Source organism: Panthera leo, chromosome B3 (genome assembly GCF_018350215.1).
Source record: "Panthera leo isolate Ple1 chromosome B3, P.leo_Ple1_pat1.1, whole genome shotgun sequence".
Taxonomy (NCBI): Eukaryota; Metazoa; Chordata; class Mammalia; order Carnivora; family Felidae; genus Panthera; species Panthera leo.
The window spans coordinates 5,570,896-5,597,583 of NC_056684.1; the positions used below are offsets into that span (position 1 = coordinate 5,570,896).

The 26,688-nt window shown below is 50.3% G+C and overlaps 1 long non-coding RNA gene across 1 annotated transcript; it reads right to left on the reverse strand.

The window, feature by feature from the left end:
- Positions 1–775: 775 nt before the first annotated feature.
- LOC122221112 lies at positions 776–7,860 on the reverse strand. The gene is made up of 5 exons (XR_006203077.1): positions 7,773–7,860; positions 7,124–7,282; positions 5,205–5,323; positions 1,122–1,224; positions 776–980 (listed from the first exon to the last, which is right to left on the reverse strand). It is a non-coding gene; the product is annotated as an uncharacterized LOC122221112 (long non-coding RNA).
- Between the last annotated feature and the right edge of the window lie 18,828 nt (positions 7,861–26,688).

Sequence of the window (26,688 nt, forward strand, 5' to 3'; positions counted from 1 at the left end):
TCTTCTGCTTGGGCTCTCTCAAAGATAAATAAAAACATTAAAAAAAAAAAAAAAGAATGTCTAATTTTACTTTTAAGTAATCTCTAATCTCTCCACCCAACATGAGGCTCAAACTCACAACCCCGAGATCAAGAGTCACATGCTCTCCCGACTGAGCCAGCCAGACACCCCCAAAATGCCCATTTTCTATGTCACTTTACATAATCTACTTCACTCTTTTTAGTACCTCCATAGTATTCTGTTCTCTGGATACAGACCACTAACGCCAGACATGTGGGTTAATTCTGATTATTCACAAAATACCTGCCATAAGGGGCACTTGGGTGGCTCAGTCAGTTGAGGGTCCAACTCTTGCTTCCGGCCCAGGTCACGATCCCAGGGTGGTGGGATAGGAGCCCCCCCTCGGGCTCCACACTGAGCATGGAGCCTGCTTAGGATTCTTCCTCTCTCCTGCTCTGCCCCTCCCACCCCCCAAATAAATAAATGGACTTAAAAAAATATACGCTCTAAGCTACAGCTAGACTGTTGCAACATTTATGGGAAAGGAAGTACTGATATTTATTTTTCTTTTTTCGGTTCGTCTCTGGCCGTGCGGAGCCTGAGCTCAGCACCCAAGGGGCCCGTGCACACCCCCCGGGGGTGAGTGAATAAGCCGGGCGCGCCTGCACCCGCACCCTCGCCGGGACACGCGGCAGGGGACGCAGGGCCGGCCGGGGCCGGTGTGTGTGCACGCGTGAAGGCTGGGATGGGGCCCCCGGAAGAGCAGGGCAGGGAAGCATGTAGGCACCACACACCACGGGGGCGAGATGACCCTGACTCATAGGCCCAGGCGTGGAAGGTAACGGCCGGGAAACTCCGGGGCTTTGAATGAGTTCTGACTCACTGACGTCTCACTTCTCGGTTCTCCTCCAGCGTCTCGCTGCACCGTCTCCGGGAAGGGCTTGTGACGTTAATCACCGGGATCCTGAGAAAGAGGAGCGCTGCCCAGAGAGAGGGGGCCGAGGGGATGATAATGATGGGCCTCATTCGTAGAAGAAGTCCAATCAGCCCTTGTTACGTTAATATTTTGAACGCACCCCCCCCCCCCCGCCCCCGCCCAGAGCTGCTGACTCCGATTGTACCTGCGGGACGTCCCCCTGAGTGATCCGACTGAAAACACCGATCACGCACTTCATAAGCACTCTTCCCCTTCCTTTATTTCTATTCAGGGGCTGTCTTCAATTCCTTTTCAAGATGAAAATGACTCTATTTATTTCTTTTTCTGATTATAAAGGAAATGCTTGCTCATTATAAAAAAAAAAAAAAAAAATCAGACAGTTCCAAAAAACATAAAGAAGAGACTGAAAGATCACTCAGAAGGCCATCCCCAGGGACGCCACTGTTGGCATGCTTCTTCTTTTTTTTTTTAAGTTTATTTATTTATTTTGAGAGAGACAGAGACAATGTGAGTGGGGGAGGGGCAGAGAGAGAAGGAGGCAGAGACTCCCGGGCAGGCTCTGCACCCTCAGCGCGGAGGAACCCGATGTGGGGCTCGAACCCACGAAGCCGTGAGATCATGACCCGAGCCGAAACCAAGGGTCAGATGCTTAACCTCCTGAGCCACCCAGGCGCCCCATGGCCCTGCTGGCATTCTGAAGCACATCCTTCCAGACGGTGCCTATGTGTCCCTGCACACCCACCCGGGCTTATCTTTGCCGAGTTCCCAGTCAGTATGGATCTCTGCTGTCCTTAGAGAAGTTTCCATGCACGCCATCACATGGGCACAGCTGGGAGCCTCGCCTCCCTCTCCGGCTGCAGGATCCAGCGGAAAGCCAGGGCAAGACCTCATAAGCCCTTAATGAGCTTAATAAAGGCACCTAAAGATGCCATTACGATTTTAACAATTTAGACCATGAAGAGCTCCACCCCCCAGGCAGCTGGAAGTGAATCCGCATACAGATGCGCGTGGTGAGCCGGGCCCTCGGCTTGGAGTCCGACCGGAGGGTTCTGCAGCGGAGTTCTAGACCCGCCTTCGCCACTCTCCTGGAGGCTGGGTCCCTTCGCCTCCAAGCCTCACTTGCCGCCGAATATCCGTGAACCTGAGAGGGCAGAATGCTAAGTACTAAGTACTCTGTGCACCTGAGAGGGCAGAATGCTAAGTACTAAGTACTCTGTGCTATTTAGAGGTCCTGCTCTAATTCCAAGGCCTGAGAGCAGAAGAGAAAGTGGGATGTCCCAGCCATGGAAGAGAGCAGGCGTTTTAGAGTTTCCCTGGCTGAGACCTAAAGGTAACACCTGCATCAACAGAGTCCTAGAACAACCCAGAGCCTACGAGAATCTGGGAGATTAGAGTGCTACCGCCCCACACCCCAATGCAGTGAGCCTGAATATATGCACATCTGTAACATGACCCAGTGGAACAATGGGTTTGAGTTGTGAGATGAGGTACCAAGGAGGCAGTGCATTTATTTGAAAGTGCTTTGGGAATCTGAAGTGCGTTCATACCCGCAAAGCTGCCTCCACAGAAGTGCGGACGGGAACAGACACCAAGACCTTCATCCCGAGGCGGGCCTCACGGTTGGTGACAGCTACAGGGAGTACCCGACTGTCCAGTGCTAGGCCCAGCTCTGGGGCTGGGGAGACGGTGGAAGGAAAGACAGAGAGGCCCTCCCCTCAGGGGGCGTAGATTCCAGCGGAGAGGCAGACGAGAAAAAGGGAGATTGGGGCGCTCGGGTGGCTCAGTCAGGGTTAAGCACCCAGCTTGGGCTCAGGTCATGATCTCGCGGTCCATGAGTTCGAGCCCTGCGTTGGGCTCCTCTGCTGTCAGCACGGAGCCTGCTTCGGATCCTGTCTCCCTTTCTCTGCCCCTCCCCTGCTTGTGCACACACGTTCTCTCTCTCAAAAATAAAACAAACATTAAAAAATTAAAAAAAAAAAAAGAGGCCATTTGCAACTACGTGGATGGAACTGGAGGGTATTATGCTAAGTGACATTAGTCAGAGAAAGACAAGTGTCATATGACTTCACTCATATGAGGACTTTAAGAGACAAAACAGATGAACATAAGGGAAGGGAAGCAAAAATTATATAAAAACAGGGAGTGGGACAAAACATGAGAGATTTTTAAATACAGAGAACAAACAGAGGGTTACTGGAGGGGTTGTGGGAGGGGGGATGGGCTAAATGGGTAAAGGGGCACCAAGGAATCTACTCCTAAAATCATCGTTGCACTATATGCTAACTAACTTGGATGTAAATTAAAAAAATAAGTTAAAGAAAATACAAAAAAAAAAAAAGGGAGATAAATCAGAACAAGAAACTTTGAGAAGGGCGCTTGGGTGGCTCAGTCAGTTGAGCGTCTCACTTTGGCTCAGGTCATGATCTCACGGTTCATGGGCTCGAGCCTCGCGTCGGGCTCTGAGCTGACAGCTCAGAGCCTGGAGCCTGCTTCAGATTCTGTGTCTCCCTCTCTCTCTGCCCCTCTCTCATCGTGTGCTCTCTCTCTCTCAAATAAATAAACATTAAAAAAAGAAAAAAGAAACTCTGAGGGACGGAGGTGAGTCCTCTGAGGGTTAGAAAACAGGATGAGGTTGAAAGTGAGGGACAAGGCAGGGGCTAGTTCAGAGGGTGACAAAGAAGGCCTCTCTAAGGAGGCAACATCTAAGGGCTCAAACCTGAGCGACAAGGACAGCCACACGGAGCACACTGTGTTCCGGGGCAACAGGACAGCAAGTGCAAAAGCCCTGAGGCAGGAATAAACTCCCGGTCAAGGACCTTTCTTTAAGGTCCTGACCGAGAGCTGCCGCGCAGGGAGGGGGGTGGGCAGCCCGGGGTTGCTGTAGGGGTGAAGCAGAGGGAGACAGGCCCCAGTTTGTGTTATACTAGGATCACCCTCCACCGGGTCTGAAGCTCCGTCTCCTACAGGCAGTGTTGGGGGCCCCAGGGAATCGTTAGGGCTTGCAAGGGCTTTCTCCATGAACCGGCACAACCTTCTGAACATCCTTGCCAGGAAAACCGAGAGGCAGAGAGAAAGACAGTTTGCCTCGGGTTGCGGCTCCATTCTTGGGCTGGCATTCAAGCCCCGGGCTCTACCCCCCAAGGCCACCCCACCTAAGGAGGATGGGAGGGGGGCTCACTGAAACCACAGAGCTGGAGGGAGGGCCTGGTGTCTCAAGGCTTCCTGCTTCAGCCAGCCAAACTCCAAGGCTGGGCTCTAAAAAGGAAGTGCTTTGCCCAGCTGGGCCCCGTCCCGCATCACCAGGCCCGGCCCTCAGCCCTCGGCTGGCAGGGGCAGCGGCAGGGGCAGGGGCAGGGGGGAGGGGTCAGCTCCCGGAGCCCAGCCAGCCAAGAGCAACCTGATCGAGCAGGAAACAGGCCTTGAGCCAGACAAAGCTTCAGCCGAGCACCTGGAGCCTTTGTTCCCTTTATTCCTGTCGCAGACTTTCCCAGGCACCTGCGGCTGGGCCTCAGGAGCACCTGGGCCCGGAGGGGGCTCCCACGGGATCTGGTTCTCCCGCCACAGGGAGTGGTCCGACTCGTGATCCTGAGGGAGGTCTTGCAGTGCGATAACAAAAACAGTGACAATAGCGTCCACTTACAGAGCTCTTACTGCAGGCCGGGTGTCATTTTACTTACCCACCCCCCCCCCCAACACCATGAGGTACGGACTGTCATCACCCCCATTTTACAGATTCGCCAATGGAGGCACGACAGAGACCAAAGCCACAAGTGTAAGGAAGTGAAAATAGTAGAGGGACGCTGGGGTGGCTCAGTCAGTTGAGCGTCAGGCTTCAGCTCAGGTCACGATCTCACGGCTTGTGAGTTCGAGCCCCGAGTCGGGCGCTGCGCTGACAGCTCGGAGCCTGGAGCCCGTTTCGGATTCCGTGTCTCTGTCTCTCTCTGCCCCTCCCCCGCTCACACTCTGTCTCCCTCTCTCTCTCAAATATAAATAAACACTAAAAAAAAAAAAAAAAAATAGTAGGGACTTGGAATCAACAAATCCCAGGGCTCACTGGCCTCTATGACCTTGGGCAAGGCATTTACACTTCAGCAAGCCTATCACCTGCTGTGTAGATGAAATGATCGGAGGCAGGCAAAGCCGCTGGTGCACGCTTCCTAATCCAGACGCGTCTTTCTGTCCTCCCTACTTCCTATAGCTCCGTGACCTGGGCGTGTACTGCTGAGCCTCAGTTTCCTCATCAGAGAAACTAGGTGAATAGTGTTACCTAAGAGGGCTGTTGAAAGCCTGAAGCGCCTCTGGCAGGAACGCCTGATTTTTCAAAACAGCCACACTCCTGGGACCGTCCGAGGAAGACGCCATCGTCCAAAACTTCCCTCTTGCTCTCTACCGAAATAAACAACAACAACACAAATAGAAAAACCAGCCTTAGAGCCATTCCCCCTGTGAAACAAAAAGCCAGTATTACGCTGCTGGGCTCAGAAGATTTTCTCAGGAGGAAATCCAGAAGCGACAGCTTAAGCCATAATTCTCTCTAGATCCACACCCTGAACAGACGGCCTCACCCACAGCAGCCGGGACAAGAAGGACAGTTGCAGGTTCATGCAAAGTGCAGGGGAGATCCACCCGAGATTCCACCACCCAGACACACACACACGCACACACACACACACACACACACACACACACACCTTCCTCTCCTATAAATCAGCCTGTATTCATCAAGTTCTTGTCTTCAGCAAGGGCACCATGGGCAGGTACCGTCCTTGTCCTCAATAACAGGGAATAATCACAAAACGTATGTGCAGCTACTGTCATCAACACACATCAGGGTGGTGGCCCCAGCTCTTCTGAGTGGCCACGTCTGTTTCTCTCATCCACATTTTGGGGCTCAACTGCTCCTTCTCTCGTCCAACTCTGCCATTCAGGTACGAGCTGCCGATTATTCGCCGTGTCTGCCTCGGGCCACGGTGGTTGGTGCAAGAAAAAGGCATGAGATCCAGAAAAACCAAGCCCTATTGAAGTTTTTGTCAGGATTTTAAAATCGGAGCTGGAGGGGTGCCTGGGTGGCTCAGTGAGTTGAGCGTCCGACTTCGGCTCTGGTCATGATCCCACGGTTCGTGAGTTCAAGCCCCGGGTCAGGCTCTGCGCTGACAGCGCGGGGCCCGGAGCCTGCTTCGGATTCTGTGTCTCCCTCTCTCTCTGCCCCTCCCCTGCTCATGCTCTGTCTCAAAAATGAACAAACATTAACAAAAGAAATAAAATAAAATAAAATAAAATAGGAGCCAGGGAGGAAAATCCTATTCCTCTTGGACTGGCGAGCGCAAAGGATGTGAATCTGGGCTAGCTGACAGTCATTTTTTGGGTGGAGAAAGCCAGTTTGCAGAAGCAGGGATAAAGACATCAAAGAGAGAAGCCATGATGAGCGGCAGGGCGTCCTGACATAATCCCAGGTTCCTGTTGTCCCTGAAGCAGGCTCAACCCTTCCTGCCTATCCCGATGGTGTGGTTCAATGAGCCAATAAATTCCTTTCTGGCCCTTCCAGCTCGAGAGCCCTGCCTAATCCAACCAGCAAGCATCCAGTGGTAATAAACACAACAGTTCAGTAGGACAGATGTCACAGGCGGGACTTGACGATGTGCCAAGTGAAAGTTTTGGGCAATCGTAGCTGTCAAATCAGGGGTGCCTGGCTAGCTCAGTTGGTGGAGTGTGGGACTCTTGATTTTGGCTCAGGTCACAGTTTTGCAGTTTGTGGGACGGAGCCCTGAGTCTTCTCGTCGTGGAGCCTGCTTGGGATCTTCTCTCTCCCTCTCTCTCTGCCCCTCCCCTGCTTGTGCTCTCTTTCTCTCTCTCTCAAAATAAATAAACGTAAAAAAACAATAAAATGGGGCGCCTGGGTGGCTCAGTCGGTTAAGTGTCTGACTTTGGCTCAGGTCATGATCTCGTGGTTCATGGATTGGAGCCCCTCATCAGGCTCTGTGCTGACGGCTCAGAGCCTGGAGCCTGTTTCGGTTTCTGTGTCCTCCTCTCTCTCTGCCCCTCCCCTGCTCGTGCACATGCATTCTCTCTCTCTCTCTCTCTCTCTCTCTCAAAATAAATAAATAAACTTAAAAAAATAAAATCTTTAAAAAAAAGCTGTGAAGTCACACAAGATCGCCTCATTCCTTCAAGCGAATACATACTTACCGAGCCCCCACTTGTGCCAGGCATAGTTTTAGGCGCTGGGGATATAACCGTATATGGGGCCGACTAGACCCTTTTCCTCACTCTGGAGTAATCAGAGGGGGCTTCCTGGAGCTGGTGAGGCTCCAGGGCCTCACTGAGGCATGGTGAAACCTGGACGGGCTGAGAAGGGCGGGGAGAAAAGCACGAGTAAAGCCACGGAGGCGCAAGACTAGCGGCTACAGCGGGCGCTCACCAGTGTTGGGTGCGTGGATGGGAGAGGGAAGGAAGTCCCCCGGGGGAGGAGCGGGTCACCGGGCGGGGAGAAGAGCTCCTCCCAGAGAAGGTAATGCTGAGGAAGGGAGACCAGACCAGACCAGGGCGGACCTCGCCGCAAAGCATGGACTTCGCCCGGGTCGCACCACACGATGCCCCCCACCCCCACCCCCGCGTCTCTGTTGTGGTTGCCACACCCACGCTCTCCGTGGCCTCGCCGGTGGGACTCTGCCCAGCGGCCCATCCAGCACCACAGCCACCCGAGGTCATGCCCCAGACACCACCGCCTTCCTGGCTCCTGGGCGAAGCCGCCAGCACAGCACTCCCGCCCAGCCTGTAATTTAACCTGACCTCCTCCCGGCCTGGCCGCTCCCGGCCTTCTGCACCCCAGACATACCCGCTGCAGGAAATGCCCAAGTGGGAGAAGAGGCCTGGTGCCCACCTGGATCCCCGGGCCCGGGCTTCGCGGAGGGGGCTGCGGGCCGTGTGACAGTGCGGGGATGGGCTGCGGTCGCCACGGTTGGCTTTGCAGCCGAGGACCGGGGAGACCACGCCCCCTGGTGGCCAGGAGCCACCCCGCACCTTGGTCTTCCCGCGACCTCTACAATGTGCGCCCTCCCTTCGAAGTCGGTGTTTTTCGTTGTTTTGTTTCAAGAAGTACCTTTCTGAAAAGCTGACAACACGAATAAATCCTTTAAGTTGGACGGGTCGCCATGTCAAGGAATCTCATAGTAAAAGACTTCTGGAAAAAAGCTTAGATTTCGCCAAGCCATAGCAAAATGTTCGGATTCTAATTTCTTGTGCACTGATCTGCTATGGCAGGGTGATGTGATGGCTGGCAATTGTCGTTCCCGCTATCTGCCAGGTCTGTGAAGAATCTTCCCAGGTGCATGTGTCCCATGAGGCTATGGGACACGCCTCCCAATTTTTTTTGGTAATTCTGACAGCCCTCTCGGGCAAATAGATGCCTGGTCTGTTCTTAACAAAGAGCGCCTCTCTACGTGTTCCTCGGCTCTGAACCTCAGCTTTTCCCTCCACAGTGTTGGTTCACAGTGGGGGTGAACCTCGGACTGTCAGTAATGGTAACTTATTTACAAGCATTTTTGTCTGTGTTATGCAATGCCCCGTAGTAGGTGCTAGTTCTTCCTGGTGGGGGGGGGGGGTGGTGTGGTTTGTGGAGGAGGGGGATGGTGATTCACAAAAACTAGAAGACAGACCTTGGCCTCAGGGGCCTGTATCCAGCGTAGACATAACATACACACATGACACAACCTGCAAACAATCACAAATGAACAGCAGGGGACAAACTAAATATACATGTGCTGAGAGCAGTGATCAGAGTGCGTATGACGCTGGTGGCGGGACGGTTGCCCGAAATACGGCTGGAGGGGAGTCTGGACGATTGCCACGCCCACAGACTGAGCCCTTCTGGGGGCTAGAAGGATGCCAAGGAAGAGGCCAGCATCTACCCACTTTGGAGATACAGCCATCACGCCCCCAAGGTACAGTGGCGCTCTTGGCACCTGCTTTCTGTTCTGTCCTTGTGGAAGACCCTGCATTCCCACCCACCTCCCTGCTCCTGTCGGGCTGCCACGTGATCACACAGGAACCCCACCAGGGATCACACTGGCCCACTTACACACCTCTTACTGCCCCTAGCTGTGGGCATCAGAATGTCCGTTGGCAGTATGACCTCAATGAGGTTTTCTTGCTTATGCCTTTGTTCTGGCCTCGACTCCGCCTTAGAAGGGAACAAACCAAGTCCTTTGGATCCCCAGGGCCATGAAGGCTCCCATCCTCAGAAGCCAGGTATCCTGGCTCTCGCCTGCCTGACACCTGGGCAGAATTGGTGCAGGCCTACACATGGATAGGGTTTCACGAGTGGCTACCAGCTACTCTGAATGTCCTGGAAGTTTGTCCCAGTCATTGGTGTTCAGTACAGAGGGCATGGATTTTGAAATGCAGCATATGAAGCGGTGTAGCCCGAGGGCACGAGCCATCCGTCTTTAACCGCATCTCAGACTAGGAAGGTCATTAGTGAGGAATGTTGGATGGGAGGATGAAGGGATTCCACTGGGCCTGTCCATTCTTCACGAGCAATTTTTCAAAAGACAAACAGAAGCCTAATTTCTTCACTTGCCACACAATTTGGGAATACTCAGGAACCAGGAGGTTGCCCCGTGAATAAGAAATGCAAATAAAGGCAATCCAAGAAACCAAATAGCAAGCTAGGACATCGGGTCAAGCAAGACCAAGGCAGCCCTCTCACCACCTCAAGGTCTAACTCCTTAGGGCGGTCCCTACAATTTGGATTCCAACAGGACTTTCAACCACTCAAGACGCAGCCCCCTCTCATGACCACACGGGTTAGATATCACCTTAGGCAGTTACCCACCCACTGATTTGGGAATAGGCTCACGGCCCATTCTCTGGGAGGAATTCTTCTGTCAGCAATGAGCTCAGCTTTCGGATCCGTACCTGCTTGGGTTTGGCTAGTCACCGGGTGACCCAATGAGATTCCATGATCTGGCTTCTGGCCAGAATACCTTTGCTCCTGGGCTTCAGGTGGGAGGCAGGGGCATCATTTGGGATATCGTGCGTTCTGGGTAACAAAAACTCTCCTCAAACGGGCTTAATCAGTGAGGACACTGATTGTGTCACTTACCAGGAAGTCCCACAGGAGGCTGGGCCCCAGGTCAGTTGATGTGGCATCTTGGTGAGGACATCAAGACCCTAGTTCATGCGTTCCTTTATCCACTCTTTCGCCACCACAGGAGATCGTGCTATTTTGCCCTTCACGCAGGAGAACGCCTGTTTCCCCACAACCTTATGAACAGAATGTGTTGTCAAACATTTGGATTTTTGCCAATCTGATAGGTAAAAAGGTAGTATCGTGGTGTTATTTCGATTTTAATTGCTCTTATGAGTGAAGTTGGGCATTTTTTCACATGCTTGAGGGTTACTTTTTCCTTTCTCCGTGAATGGTATCTTCATCTACTTTTCTCACTTTTCATCTGGGCTGTAGGTAGGTTCCTTCTATCTCTCTGCTCCGGCCAGAACCAAGATGGCAGCAGTGGTCCCAGACACCGGAGGCTTGCTTCCTGGGTGTAGCTAACCTAGTCCCACTTCCCAACCCAACGTCTTCTTCATTTCCCGTTTCTTCTATAGACAAGAAGAGCCAAAAACTCACCTTCCCAGTCTGCCTTGCAGCTAGAAGTGGCCAGGCGACAGTCCTGTCCAATGAGATGAAAGTGAAAGAAAGCCAGGGCATTTCTGGGAAATCGTTGATTAGAAAAGGGACAGGTTTCAGTCCCTGACAAAGTTCCTTTCTTCCCAGGCCTCAACATGGACATAACGGCCGGAGTGGCAGCCTTTTAAACACCATTAATGAAAGAAAAAGAGAATCACAGAGATGTTGATCTTAATATTATTTGAGACACCAATGCCAGGAACCACCTACCTCCAGACTTTTATACTGAGCTCGTTAAATATCTTCACTCTTAAACCGTTATTTGTCAGTGTGTGTGTGTGTGTGTGTGTGTGTGTGTGCATGCGCGTGCGTGTGTGTATGGGGGTGGTTCTGTTACTTGCTGATAAAAACATTTCTAACTGATATACTATGGCTTTCTCTTAGGAGGGAGAAAACTCCCCAGTCCTCCCTGGACTTCTCAGGGTATTTGTCAGACTGGGTCATATGCCTTTGCCTGAACCAACTGCCCTCAAGGGGAACAGAATTCCCCTCAGGCCAATGGGGTGACTCTTGAGGTATGGGGGTCAACTTTCCCTGAGACAAATGGATGCAAGGAAGAAAAGTGCTCGGTGTAGGGGGGAGACGTGGTACGTGCAGAAAGGAAGAGGTGAGGGGCGCCTGAGTGGCTCCGTTGGTTGAGCATCTGACTCTTGAATTAGGCTCAGGTCATGATCCCAGGGATTGAGCCCCACATCGGGCTCCACACTGTGCATGAAACCTGCTTAAGAGCCCCTCTCCCCCACTCGCACTCTCTCTCTATATAACATTTTAAAAGGTGGGGGGCGCCTGGGTGGCTCAGTCGGTTGAGCGTCCAACTCTGGGTTTTGGCTCAGGTCAGGATCTCACAAATCGTGAGTCCCAGCCCTGCGTAGGGCTCCGTGCTAACAGTGCGGATCCTGCTTGGGAGTCTCTGTCTCCCTCTGTCTCTTCCTCTCCCCTGCTCACACTCTATCTCTCTGTCTCAAAAACAAATAAATAAACATTAAAAAACTAATGAAACGATAAAATAAACTAATAACAAAATAAAATAAAGAAAGGACGAGGTGAGAAATGGCTGCTGGGGAGACAGCCAGCAGGGAGCCCCGCAGTGACCGAGTGCCCACCCTGTGGGCCAACAAGGTCATCAAAACCACTAATGGACGGTGACAAGAGCTACTCCTCTCTCGATCAGGTCCAGGGGATAGGTTTTTTTTCCCTTTAAGATAGAAATAAACTTGCTTTAATGAGTGAATAGATGACACTAGAGTATCAACTCCATGGGGGCAGGCGTATATTTTTCTTGCTTTCCACTTCATCCCTAATCCTTAGCGATTGATAAGGAACCTTGAACAGGACAGAAACTTTCCACGCAGACCTACGGACCTGCCTCCCGTTTGACACTGATCCCCTGGCTGTGTGGTCACGACAACTCAGTCTGCTACCATCTGACCTAATTGTGCTAACGGCGGCTCCATATTTCCCCATCTCGACTCCAGGGTCACAGCCGACCCTCATCTGGAGCCGGTGAACCCATTCTGATTCCCAGGAGTCATCACTTTCTTTCCAGGGCGTCCCCAGTCCTCCCCGCCACCACCACCCGCCCCCGCGCCTTCATCCTTGTTCAGCTCTCTGGCCCAATGTCTGAAGTCTCCACGTCCTTCCCCTTCAAAAACACGAGAATGGCCTTTTGACCCTCGTCCACCTTCCAGCTTGTTTCCACCGCAAGTTTCCAAAGACCACGGGCAGTGACTCAGCATCTACTTCTCAGCAGCTGGGATATAATTAGTCCAGACCAAAGGACTTTATTTTCAGTAGCCAGGAGCTCATTTGCACACTCGCAAGCCACCTTGCACGGGCTCAGAGCTGGCTTCTCCCTGTCACGCGTGCACTCTTCTCTGCCACGTCCAAGAGGCACAGGGCCAGAGACCCAGAGCGCTTCTGTCTTCCCCTGTGGCCCCCGCCAGCGTCCCTCCCTCAGCTCCTGTGGCAGCTGGCTCCCTCTTTCTTTCCTCCTCTGGCTCTGAAAGGAGCTCAAGGTTCCTTTTGATCGTCCCCTTTGGCAGTGTTCTATTACAGTTCTTTATTTCCCCCGTTCTAAAAAGTAATATAAGCTCATTAGAGAAAATGTAGAAAATCCAACTAAGTAAGAAGATGAAGTGAGAAAAATAACTTTCTGCCCCATTGCCTACGCTCAAGCCTGGTTAACGTGTCAGAAGCCACAATGATGGGTCTCGTTTACTTAAAAGCGCCTCCTTTTTAGAATTTCCTAACACAACTAAGGGTGCGAGAAGAGAGCAAAAGAAGAGAAAAACGGAGAACTGCAAAACACCCATAAAACAAGTAACAAAATGGCATTAAATACATCACTATAGAATTTCCTCTTATTTAAAAAAATTTTTCTAATGTCTATTTTTGAGAGAGAGACAGAGTGCAAGTCGGGGAGGGGCAGAGAGAGGGGGAGACACAGAATCGGAAGTCAGCACAGAGCTGTCAGCACAGAGCCCGACGCGGGGCTTGAACTCACGGACCGCGAGATCATGACCTGAGCCGAAGTCGGACGCTTAACCGACTAAGCCTACCAGGCGTCCCTAGAATTTCCTCTTAAATCTGAGCTCTAATTGTTCACATTTTGTGGAGCCTTCAAGAAAACAATTGAGTCAGTGCGAAGGTGCACAAGGACTTAATTCACAGCACAAGAGGTGTGCTCCCTAGGAAGCCAGCATGAACAGGTAGAGGGGTGTGGGGACAAGGACGTTCCCGGAAGCAGCTTGTGCAAGCACAGAAAAGGTTTGAATGGACATGACCCTATTATTATGAAACATCATTACAGGTGTTCTTTGGGGAGGAGGCAATGGAAGTGCAGAAAGAGAGGAAAGTTTTCACTTTTTTTTTACTGTACACACTTAGAGAAAGAGAATGATTTTTACAGAGATTCTTTCATTAATTTCTCCATTTCTGAAGTTTCTACATTTTCTACAGGAAATGTGTTATTAAAATTTTTTTAACGTTTATTTATTTTTGAGAGAAAGAGAGAGACAGAGCATGAACAGCAGAGGGGCAGAGAGAGAGGGAGACACAGAATCTGAGGCAGACTCCAGGCTCTGAGCCATCAGCACAGAGCCCGACGCGGGGCTTGAACCCACAAACCGCGAGATCGTGACCCAAGCTCAAGTCGGTCGCTCAACAGCCTGAGCCACCCAGGTGCCCCTCGTGTGTTACTTTTATAATCACAAAAATGTTAACATATGTGTTATGGGATAAACTGTGTGCCCCCAAAATTCATATGTTGAAATTCTAACCTCCAATACCTCAATGTGACTGTATTTGGAGATGGGGTTTTTAAAGAGGTGATTCGATTACCCTGAGGACATTAGGGTCTGTGCTAATCCAGTATGTCTGATGTCCTTATAAGAGGAGATTAGGACACACAGACACCCAGAAAGAAGACAACCATGTGCAAGCTAAGAAGGACCCTGTGGACACCTTGATCTTGGACTTCCGGAGCCCAGAACTGTAAGGAGATAAATGCCTGCTGTTTAAACCACCCAATCTACGGTTCTTTGTTAGGCAGCCTGGCAAACTAAAACACCATGTAATTAAAAAGACACAAGGCAAGCAGATACAAGCTCTTGGTATTTCAAGTTTTCACACTGAAACTTTTTGCTGGCCACGAGAAACCCAGGGGTTCGGGAAGGAATTTGTAACCCCCCTCCCCTGCTCTTTGCAGCTAGAACTTGAGCGCCAGCCTGTGGGGCAGGGGGTGAGCAGAGGATACGAGCCAAGGCCAGGCCTCTCTGCCCTAGGCTGCCACCAGCCACCGCTTACACGAGGGAAGAACGAGGGGAGGAGTCAGAAGGGGTGGTTCTTGGCCAGAAACGTCTGCAAGGGAGCAGACAGTGCAGTGTCCAATCGGGTGGCCATGCGGGCCCAGCACGTGCTCTAGGTGGGTCCCTGGCCCTTTTGCAAACGGAATGAAAATAAGCAACCTCTCCCTGCAAAGATGCACACGCATAGGTTTCGCACGCTCCTTCGGGGCTTTGTGTCCTCGCCACTCCCAACATTTGTGGACCCTAAATTAAAAACCTCTGCTCCAGTTGAAAACGTAAAAAATTAATTTACGGGACTGTGTCGGTAGGACTCTTGCAGGGCAAACACGGCGCCCCCAGTAAGAGAGAAGACCGAACGGAAGGTAAAGGACAGTCAGATATAACCTGGGAAGAAGCCAGGAACCTGCACAAGCATTTCCACGAAGCAGAAGGGTGAAGGCTCCACGGGGCAATAAACGGGACTTTGCTGAGAGCAGAGGCCAGACGGAGGAGCTGAAGCATCTCGTTGGGGCGACTGGGTGGCTCAGTCGGTTGGGCACCTGACTCTTGGTTTAGGCTCGGGTCATGACCTCAGGGTTTGAGTTCAAGCCCCTCATCGGGCTCTGTGCTGACAGTGCTGAGGCTGCTTGGGATTCTCTCTCTCTCTCCCTCTATCCCTCCTGTGCTCTCTTCTCTCTCTCCAAATAGATAAATAAACTTAAAAAAAAAATCTTGTTGCATAATCGTGCCCAGGAGGGTCAGCCCCAACCAATTGGTGTGGCCCCAGAAGTGTTTCTTCCTGAGCAGAGGCTCATCAGAGGGCAGAAAGATAGGTGGAACCGAGTGTTGGGTGCCGATGAACTTGGCCCGTATGACAAGAAAGTGAACATATGAACCTAAAGCACCAGGGTTTAGGGGGACCCGTTTAGGGACCCTTCTCTGCAGTTGTAATAGCAACATGTCAAGCTTGGGGTATTTGCCCGCTCTCTCCTACACTCTGTTTTTTTTTTTTTTTTTTTTTTTTTTTTATGTTTATTTATTTATTGAGAGAGAGAGAGAAGGAGCAGGGAAGGGGCAGAGAGAGAGGGAGACACAGAATCCGAAGCAGCCTCCAGGCTCCGAGCTGTCAGCACACAGCCGACATGGGGCTGGAACTCACGAACGGTGAGATCATGACCTGAGCCGAAGTCGGACGCTCAACCGACTGAGCCACCCAGGCGCCCCTCTCCTGCACTCTTTGAAAACCAGACAATAAAGTGGCAGAGAATGAAAACTTCTTGACTGTACATTGAATTACTGGAAACAATAATTTGCAAGAATGGTCACTGCAGGGCTATTTATAATAGCGAAACATTGTCTCTGCATTGGGACTGCTGAAATGAATTACGATGTGTTGTTTCAGAGACTATAGAGGCTCCGGGCTGGCTCAGCCGGTAAAGCACACAACTCTTGATCTCAGGGTTGTGAGTTCAAGCCTCACGTTGGGCATAGAGTCTACTTAAAAAATAATAATAATAATAATAAAATAAGATGCTGGTTGTAGAAGATGGTGCAAACACCTCTTTCCCCTCCCAGTTCGAGCTTTGGGGTCATTGTTCCTTTGAACTCTTCAAAGGGGACCTAAGCTTGAGTGTGGGATGCAGGTAGCCGTGCCCAGCCCTTCCTGGCACTCACTGAAGTATGAGATGGCCACCCAGTTTTCACTCCACGTGGGTTCAAATCCCAGCGGGACCATCTACCGGGCAAGTTCTTTTTAGCTTCTCTTACCTTGAGTTTCTCTTGTGTCAAACAGAGGTTAGCTATAGCAGGTGGAATTTTTCAAGGGAGCGGAGCCCTATAGTGGTGGCAGCATGGAGTGGTGGTTAGGAGACCAGATTCCGGACCCACGCTTGGCTGCGCTCGGTGGTTCAGACCCCAGCTCAGACGTTTTCTTTCCGTGTTTAATTTTTCTCATCTGTAAAATGAGGATAACAAAAGCATGGTTATGGGGCGCCCGGGGGGGCGGGGCTCAGTCGGTTAGGCGTCTGACTCTTGATTTCAGCTCGGGTCATGCATGATCTTACAGTTTGTGGGTTTGAGTCCCGTGTTGTGCTGACCCTGCTTGGGATTCTCTCTCTCTCTCTCTCTCTCTCTCTCTCTCTCTGTCCCTCCCCTGCTGAAGCATGGGCAAACAAGCTCTCTCTCTCTCTCTCTCTCTCTCTCAAAATAAACATTAAAAAAAACCCCAAAAGCATATTGAATTAATATATCTAAAGTGCTTATATTTACCTTATTTTTTAATTTTTTATTCAAATTCTAGTTAACATACAGTGCAACATTGTTTTCAGTCCTTTTTCTTCAATGTTTATATTTGAAGGAGAGAGAGAGAACAAGTGGAGGAGGGGCAGAGAGAGGGGGACAGAAGATCGGAAGCGGGTTCTGTGCTGACGGCAGAGAGCCCGATGCGGGGCTGGAACTCACAGACCGTGAGATCATGACCTGAGCTGAAGTCAGACGCTCAACTGACTGAACCACCCAGGCTCCCCTAAAGTGCTTACATTTAGAATTAATGTGTCTAAACTACTCTAATAGAATTGCCATCAGGCACATGTACCTAGTGTGCATCTGAAATGTGGCTCATCCAAACTGAGGTGTGCATTAAGTGTAAATTCACGGCAGATTGTGAAGTCTTAATATGGAAGGAGAATGTAAAGTATCTCACCAATAATTATATGGGTTACATGTTGAAATAAAAATTTGCATCTGTTAGGTTAAATAGAATATATTTTATAATTAATTTCACTACATATGTATATTTTTTACTTTACTTAATAGGTTTTTATTTTATTTATTTATTTTGCGACAGAAAATCCCAAGCAGGCTCTGCACTGTCAGCACAGAGCCCGACGCGGGGCTTGAACTCACGAACCCCGAGATCATGACCTGAACCGAAGTCAAGAGTCAGACGCTCAACCGACTGAGCCACCCAGGTGGCCCTATTTTTTTTACTTTTTAAAATGCAGGAGTTACTCATTTCTCCCTGGACTATCTCCCATGTTACATTAGGTATACATGTAATGTACTTGTGTTTGTTGGTATCTTATTTCCTTCTTCTTTCTCTTCTCCTCCTCCTCCTCCTCCCCCTCCATCGTTAATTTGGGAGAGAGCATACACGAGTGTGTGTGGTGTGGGGTTGGGAGCAGAGAGAGAGAGAGAGAGAGAGAGAGAGAGAGACAGGATCTCAAGCAGGTTCCATGCTCAGTGCTTAGCACGGAGCCCGAGGTGGGGCTGAATCCCACCACTCTGGGATTATGACCTGAGCCGAAATCAAGAGTTGGACAGTCGACCAACTGAGCGCCCAGGCACCATTCTGTTTGTTAATATCTGTATTTTAATAAATATTCTGTATTTTAATAAGCAAATAAAATACAGCGCAGTTCCTAGAACATTCACAATTATATATGTGGCTGGCACTGTGTGTTTACTAGAGGGTGCTGGCATGTAGGAAGAGTAACTAACTACTATCAGCATCGAGTGCCTGGCACACGGGAAGTGCTTATCTGGTGGCAGTTTTTGTCCCGAAGGCTCCTGGCTGTGCCCTCTCTGGGCTCTGCATGCAGATCTATGCTAGAAAGCACCGTCTGTTTCCCCGCCTGCCTTGTCATTCTTATTCACCCACAATAAGAGCTCCTGGCCTTGCCTTTCATCTTCCCCAGCTCTGAGACCTCTCTAGAGGCATCACACGCATGTACACCTACGCGTACACGCACGCGTGCACACACACACACATGCAGGGTTTCTGTGCAGAGGCAAAGTTTCTCAACATCCAGTCCTCCATCCCCTCCTGTCTCCCGGTGGCTCTGGACCCCAAGCACCCCCGTTCCACCGAGGTCACCATACCTCGGCTTGGCGAGCGGTCCTTGCTGTCATCCTCCGTTTTCTCCTCGGGCCCGCACATCTGAGGCTTGATCTACGTGGTGCTCAGGCAGACGGAGTGGCGCGGGAAGGGGCTGTCGGCAGGCTGCCAAGAGGCTGCCCAAAGCGGCCTTTACTCTGACAAATTCACTCCTGGGACCCCGGGGTCTAGCCTCAGCCTGGCAGCTGGTGGAGAGGAGCTCTGAGTCTCAGCTGCGGGCTTGGACTCCTCAATTTCTCAGGGGACCAGCGTATACAGCAGATGGCATGTTTTCAATGCATTTAGCAGGGTGAGAACAGTTTTGTTTAGGAAAACATCCTGATGAGCCACTTTGGTCGAGGAAGGGGAGGGCGGTGCCCGGGACATGGTTGAAGGGACGTGGTTAAATAAATACATGAGGGACTCAACGGCTTTACCAGCGTCATAATGGGAGCTTAGGGAAAAGGGACCCCAAGAAGAGAGAAGACAGGGAAGGTCAGAGAAATGAAATGAAGTGGGTGGGGGCACAAAACAAGATGGCAGGAGCCACAGCCCGGCATGAATTCCAGTGAGAAATTTCCAGTGGCAGGGACACCAAAGGACAGATGGACTTCCTTATTTGTTTATTTTTCAGCAGGTTCCACACCCAATGTGGAGACCGAGCTCAGGACGCTGAGCTCAAGAGTCACATGCTCATCGACAGAGCCAGCTGGGAATCCCCAAAGGATTTTTTTTTTTTTTAAATTGTGGTAGGGGTACCTGGGTGGCTCAATCGGTTAAGCATCCGGCTCTTAGTTTCCACTCAGGTCGTGATCTCATGGTTCATAGGTTCGAGCCCCAAGTTGGCTAGGGATTCTCTCTCTCTCTTTCTCTCTCTCTATCCCTCCCCTGCTCAGGCTCTCTCTCTCTCCCTCTCCTAAATAAACTTCAAAAAATTGTGGTAAAATACACATAACAAAATTTACCATCTTAAAAATTTCTAGGTGTGTACTTCAGGGACATTAGATACATTCTCCTTATTGTGCATCCATTACCACCATCCTTCTCTAGAACTTTCTTCATCTCCCAAATTGAAACTCTGTATGCATTAAACACTAACTCCTCATTTTCTCCCCCCGCCGCCCCAGCTGCTGACAACTACTTTCTGTCTACTTTCTGTCTCTATGAATTTGACAACTCTGGGCACGTCATCTAAGTGGAATCATATGGTATTTGTCCCTTGGTATCTGGTTCATTTCACTTAGCATAATGTCCTGAAGGTTCATCTATATTGTAGCAGATGCCCACGTTGCCTTCCTTTTTAAGGCTGAATAATATTCCATTGTATGTTTATACCACCTTCTGTTTATCCGTTCATCCGTTGGTAGACACTGGATGCTTCCACCTTTCGGCTATTGGGAACAATGCTACCGTGAACAGTGTCCGAACATCTCTTTGAAACCCTGCTTCAACTCTTTTAGGTATTCAGCCAAAAGTGCAACTGCTCAATCATATGATAATTCACCGTTTTACATTCCCACCAACAGGACACGAAGACTCTAGTTTCTGTACATCCTTGCCAACATTTGTTATTTTCTGTTTTTTGTCTTCCTTTTTTTTTTTTTTGGTAATTTTCTTTTTTTTTTTAAGTTTACTTATTTTGAGAGAGAGAGAGAGAGAGAGAGAGAGAGAAAGAGCAAGTGTGAGCAGGGGCAGGGGAGGGGCAGAGAGAGAGAGAATGAGAGGGAATCCCAAGAAGGCACCGTCAGTGCAGAGCCCGACGTGGCACTTGAACTCATGAACCTTGAGATCATGACCTGAGCTGAAATCAAGAGCTGGACGATTAACCGACTGAGCCCCCCCAGGGGCCCCTGTCTTCTTCTTCTAATTGTAGCCACTCTAATGACTGTGAAGTGCTATCTCACGGTGGCATTTCCCCAGGGACTACTTACGTTGATCAACTTTTTCTTTGCTTATTAGCCACTTATAGATCATCTTTAAAGGGTGAAGGGGAGCGGGAGGTACAGGCTTCCACTTACAGCATGAGCTGGTCACGGGAGGGAAGATACAGCACAGGGAATACTGTCAGTAGGATTGTAGCAGTGCTGTGTGGGGACGGGTGACAGCTACACTTGTGGTGAGCACGACATCATGTACGGACCCACTGAATCACTATGTCGTACACCTGAAACTAATGTAATATTGTTACGTTGTGTGTCTATACTTCAATTTCAACAAAGAACAAAAATCGTCTTTGGAGAACTGTCTATTCAAGTCCTTTGCCCATTTTTTAACCGGTTGTTTGTTGTCCCACTGTTGAATTGTAGAAGTTATTTCTGTTCCCTGGTTATTAACCCCATATCAGATCTCTGATCTCTAAATATTTTATTCCATTCTGTGAGGTGCCTTTTCATTCTGTTAATTGTTTCCTTTAGTGCACAGATTTTAATTGTGATGTAATCTGATTTATCTATTTCTCCTTTTGTGTCCTGTCATGTCCAAGAAATCACTACCAAATCCAATGTCATGAACCTTCTCTGCTATGTTTGTTTTATGAGTTTTATAGTAGTTTTGGGTGCCTGGGCGGCTCAGTTGGTTAAGTGTCTAACTTCGGCTCCGGTCATGATCTCAGGGTTTGTGGGTTCGAGCCCCCCATCGGGCTCTGTGCTGACAGCTCAGAGCCTGGAGCCTGCTTTGGATTCTGTGTCTCCCTCTCTCTGCCCCACTCTTGCTTGTACTCTGTCTCTCTCTCTCTCAAAAAGTAAATACACATTAAAATAAAAAAAAAAGAGTTTTTTAGTTTTACTTCTCATGTTTAGGTCTTTGATCCATTTTGAGTTAATTTATGTATATGGTGTGAGGTAAGGGTCCAACTTCATTCTTTTGCATGTGGATATCCAGTTTTCCTGACACCATTTGTTGAAAATCCAGTCCTTTCCCCATTGCATGGTCTTGGCACCCCTGCTGAAGATCATTTGACCACACACACAAGGGGTTATTTGTAGGCTTTCTATTCTAATCCATCGGCCTACATGTCTGTCTTTATGCCAGTAACACGTTGTTTTGATTACTATAGCTTTGTAGTAACTTTGAAATCAGGAAGTGTGAGACTCCAACTTTGTTCTTTGTCAAGATTATTTTGGTTATGCAGTGTCCTTTGAGACTTCATATGAATTTTAGGATGGATTTTTCTTTTCTTTACTTTTTTAAAAGTGTTTTTATTTATTTTGAGAGAGAGAGCATGAGCAGGAAAGGGACAGAAAGAGGGAGAGAAAGAACCATTGTCACGAACGCTGAGCCAAAATCAAGAGTCAGATGCTTACCAACATCAGCTCAGGTCATGATCTCCTGATTCATGAGTTTGAGCCCTCCAAAGTGGGCTCCATCATGGAGCCCACTTTGGATCCTCTGTCCCCCCCTCTCTGCCCCTCCCCTGCTCTTGAGCATGCACATGTGTGTGCTCTCTCTCTCTCAAAAATAAACATTTATTTATTTATTTATTTATTATTTTTTTTTAATGTTTACTTATTTTTGAGAGAGAGGGAGACAGAGCGTGAGCAGGGGAGGGGCAGAGAGAGAGGTTGGCACAGAATCCGAAGGAGGCTCCAGGCTCCGAGCTGTCAGCACAGAACAGCTGTCAGCTGTTCGACGTGGGGCTCGAACCCATGAACTGTGAGACCATGACCGAAGTTGTACACTTAACCAACTGAGCCACCCAGGTGCCCCCAAAATAAATAAACATTAAAAAAAAAAAGTCAGACACTTAACCGACTTAACCACCCAGGCAGCCCTTTTATTTACTTTTTTTTAAATATTTTTTTTTAAGTAAACTTTATACCCATTGTAGGGCTCAAACTTACAACTCTGAGATCAAGAGTCACATGCTCTACTAACTGAGCCAGCCAGGTGCCCCCCAGGATGAGCTTTTTTTTTTCTTTCTTTTTTTAATGTTTATTTATTTTGAGAGAGAGAGAGAGCGCAAGAGTGAGCTCATGCGCCAGCGGGGGAAAGGGAAAGAGAGAGAGAGAGAGAGAGAGAGAGAGAGAGAGAGAATTCCAAGCAGGTTCCATGCTGTCAGCACAGAGCCCAATGTGGGCCTCAGGCTCAAGCTCATGAACCGTGAGATCATGACCTGAGCCAAAATCAAGAGTTGGATGCTTAACCAACTGAGGGGCCCAGGCACCCGCACTCCAGGACTTTTAGGCCAGGGTCTGTAAGGTTCCATTTCGAACGGGTTGTACTGGTACCACTAGGTGTACTCCTTTATTGCCCCAAGCTGTATCTTGCGTGAGGAGGGATCTCAAACTTGAGACTCACGCCGAATCTCGGATGGTGCACAGCGAAAGGAGGAGAAGGGACCTGGACGCGAGAGGCAGGGTCTTAGGGGGTCAGGGGCGCACGGCTCTGGCCAGAGGTACTGGAAAACAAGGCCTCCTGAACCCTGGGAACAGCAAGGAGGAAGCTGGGAGTCCCACTGCCCGTGGGACAGGAGTGGGAGGAGATTCTATTTAGATCTCAAAAGGCCAGGGCCACCCCAGCTGGCCTTACCACACGGGCCCGGGCCCAGGGAGGAAGGCAGGGCAGCGTGGATCTTGGCAAGAGGCCACATGAGGCTGCGTACCCCGGTGAGTCTGGCTGCAGTTGGGTGAGGTACACCCGCCCCCATGCCCCTCCCTGAGCAGACACTGCCACCTTCTGGCTCTTTGTTGACCCACTGCCCCACCCCATCCCAAGAAGAGCTTTCTCCTGAACAAGAAACAAAAGATGGACCGAGGTTGCCTTCACCTGCTAACAATCCTTTTCTCCTGGGGCCGCACCCAGGTCACCTGCGTTAGGGTCTGGCTGGTCTCAAGCGTCATCCCTTGGTCTCTTCCCATCGGTGGCTTAACACAATCCTCACTACCTCTCCACAGATGGTTTATCTGCCTTAATTTTCAGTTGATCAGGGGCAGGGCCTCACTGTGGGGGGGCTGGGACCACTGGGCTGGGAGGCATCCGGGTCACAACACTGCTGAGGCCCTTCTCCATTGTTTCTCTGTTGGATGGTGGGTTGTTTTTGCTAGAAATCCCCAGCACCTCCCAACTATTGTTCCTTCCTAGGCAGGCTTGCTGGGATCCCCGTGACCAGTTAACCAGGCTCTGGAGTTTGTCAAGGTGTTTTTCTCCCTCCCCTTCTACAGTTCGTTACCTCCCTCTCTCTCTCTCTTACCTCAACTGTGGGCTCTTTCCTCCTGCGCCTCCCCCTCCCTGAGAATTTCTATGACTTGGCCCAAAGCCCTTTGTTTTGATGTCTCAAATTCAGTGCTAAAGCTCAAACTCTCCACCAGGAGGCACTGTCGGGAGACCCAGCTCTGGATCTGCCGGCTTCCCATTCCCTGGTCCCAGACAGGGAAGTGAACGTGGGTCACCGTATTGATTGGTTTCTTGCCTTAGACAGGATCCCAGGGGGCTACAGAGTTATTGTCCTGGCCTTGTCCCGGGGAAGGCCCTTAGTTCCCTCAGATTCAGCAAGAGATGGGGGGATAGGGAGTGGGGAGTGGTGGAGGGGCTCATCCCTCACAGGCCCCCACCTCCTCCCCTTTCCCTGGGCTTGAAGACCCTCTTAACCATTCCATACCTCCCTCCGCCCTGCCCCCCTTCCTCACAGGGCGGACCTATTCACTGGGCACCTCCAAGGTTCCCACGGAGATCAGCCTTCCGGATGCCCAGGACTTAACAGCCTGAGGAGGAAGGACACCACAGAGAGGCGCAGAGAGGACTCACCTTTCTTTCCACTCCAGGTGTGGCTGTCAGCTATTCTGGAAACAAGAGTGCTCATTCCTGAGGTCCCTATGGGTTGCTAGGGCATCTTGAGTTTGTCTCTATTCCATGGGTTTTGATGTGGTTTGAAGTGTTGGGGTTCGGAGCCAATGGCCAAGAAAGAATTCTTGAGGGGCCCCGGGGTGGCTCATCAGGTGTGAAGTTTTGGGGTGATGGTGGGGTTCGAAGCTGTGCTGTGCCATTGGCGGCCACGCTGTGCCACACCGTGGCTTGCCTTGCGGAGAAGGCCACGAAAAATCCATTGTTTTTAATCCATGGAAAACACTGGAGACGTTTTACAAAATTACCCAATTCTGCAGTTGAGGACAAGGACAGAAAACAGTAAAGCTAGAAATCCATCATGATCTAAGCAACATTCCAACACATGTAGTCCTTACAGCTGCCTTCCTAGGAAACGGTCCCCAGTTGAGTTTTAATTCAATCTGGTACTGGTCTTGGGCGGCTCTGAGCGGCCACAAGTGGCTAGACCAGAGATGTGGAGGGGATCGCGGCAGACGAATCAGGAAGAAACCTCACAAGTCTTTCTTTCTTTCTTTCTTCTTTCTTTCTTTCTTTCTTTCTTTCTTTCTTTCTTTCTTTCTCTTCCTTCCTTCTTCCTTCCTTCCTTCCTTCCTTCCTTCCTTCCTTCCTTCCTTCCTTCCTTCCCTTCTTTCTTTCAAATGTTTATTTATTTTTGAGAGAGAGACAGAGCACAAGCAGGGGAGGGACAGAGAGAGCGGGAGACACAGAACCCCAAGCAGGCGCCACATGGGGCTTGAACCCATGAACCGCGAGGCCATGACCTGAGCCCAAGTGTGACCCCTAACCGAGCGAGCCACCCGGGCGCCCCTCACACGGGAGTCAGATTTGGCAGCCGTGCCGCTACCAGGCCCAAGACAGACAGCTTGGTGTAAGGACAGAACAAAGAGAGGGCATCAAGTTTCTGGGTCCTATTACTGGTCTGGCCAGGGTCCTACCTTCCAGCCAAAAGGCAGGCTTTCTCCTCCCCAGAAGAGGAGCCACGGGCTAGAGGATTGCAGCCTGAGCGATAGACACGAAAGTGTTCCTGTAAGACCATACTTCTCAGAAGGCCCCTGAAATGAGAGTTAAGGAAGAAAAGAGAAAGTACTCACCAAGTTTGCACCGAAGCTCAGAGTCCAGATGAAAAGACTCATCGCCTCACGCTGGGGTGCCACAAATGATGAGTTTTTTGGGGGGTGATGGGGGTTTGGAGCTGACGGCCACGAAAGAATTCTTGGTGCAGGAAAGTGAGTTTATGAAAGCACGGGGACAGGACCCGTGGGCAGAAAGAGCTGCTCTGGGGCTGTGAGGGGTGACCGGTTATACACTCGGGAGGTGGGGGAAGTAAAGGCAAGAAGTTTCCAAAGAGATTTTCATACACTGAAGAGGACTCCCAGGATCCTGGAGGCCCAGCTATTGTCAAGCTAAGGTTGTTTTTCCCTCTAGCGAAGCATTAACCTGGACAGTAGGGACAGTAGGGACGTTCTACTCTGCCTGCCTCAAGTAGTTGTTAATGGGCGGCAGGTTATAAGGAAATGGAATCTTATCTGCCACTTCCTTCTGCCTCTGTTTCCCACATCAGGTTAAGCACCGACTCTTGATTTTGGCTCAGGTCACGGTTGTCACGGTCATGAGATCGAGCCCCAAGTTGGGCTCCATGCTGGGCGTGAAGTCTGCTTGGGATTCTCTCTCTCCCTCTCTCTCTGACCCTGCTCCGCTCACCTTCACACACTCTCTCAAGGAAGGAAGGAAGGAAGGAAGGAAGGAAGGAAGGAAGGAAGGAAGGAAGGAAGAAAATGTTCTTGAGATGTTTACGGGGCAAAAAGGCAGGTGTTTCGTTTTGTTTTGAGAGAGAGCACATGCACAAGCAGGGGAGAGGCAGACAGAGAGGGAGAGAGAGAATCCCAAGGAGACGCAGGGCTCAATCTCAGGAACAGAAAGGTGAGATCATGATCTGAGCCAGATACTTAATGGACTGAGGCACCCAGATGCCCACGCCCCAAGGTGTTTTTATTGTAGCACAGGGACAGGACCCTGGGCACAAGCTGCCCTGGGGCTGTGAAGAGACACTGGTTATCCACTTTGGAGTTGGGGAGGCAAGACAAAGAACAAAAGGTTCCACATGTTAAGCAGACAAAGAGGATCCTGGAGGCCTAGCTCTGGTCCAGCTGAGGTGGTTTTTCCCTCCGGCCAAGCATTAACATTAAGACAGCTGGCAGTTCCTGGAGGAAAATCCTACTCTGCCTGCCTCAAGTATTTGTCAATGGGCTGCAGGTTGTAAAGAAATTTAATTTTATCTACATTTCCTCCTGCCTTTGTTCCCTACATCCTCTACGTTGGTTTGATCTGGGAAGACTCCTCCTCTTCCTTCTTTTAATGTTTATTTTTGAGAGTGAGAGAGAAAGAGAGCAGGCACGCACAAGGGTGGGGGAGGGGCAGAGAGAGGGGGACCTAGGACCCAAAGGGGACTCTGCGCTGACAGCAGAGAGCCCGATGCGGGGCTCGAACTCACGAACCATGAGATCATGACCCGAACCGAAATTGGACACTTAGCTGATAACCAACTGAGCCACGCAGGCGCCCCGGTGACCTGGGGCTCCTGAAG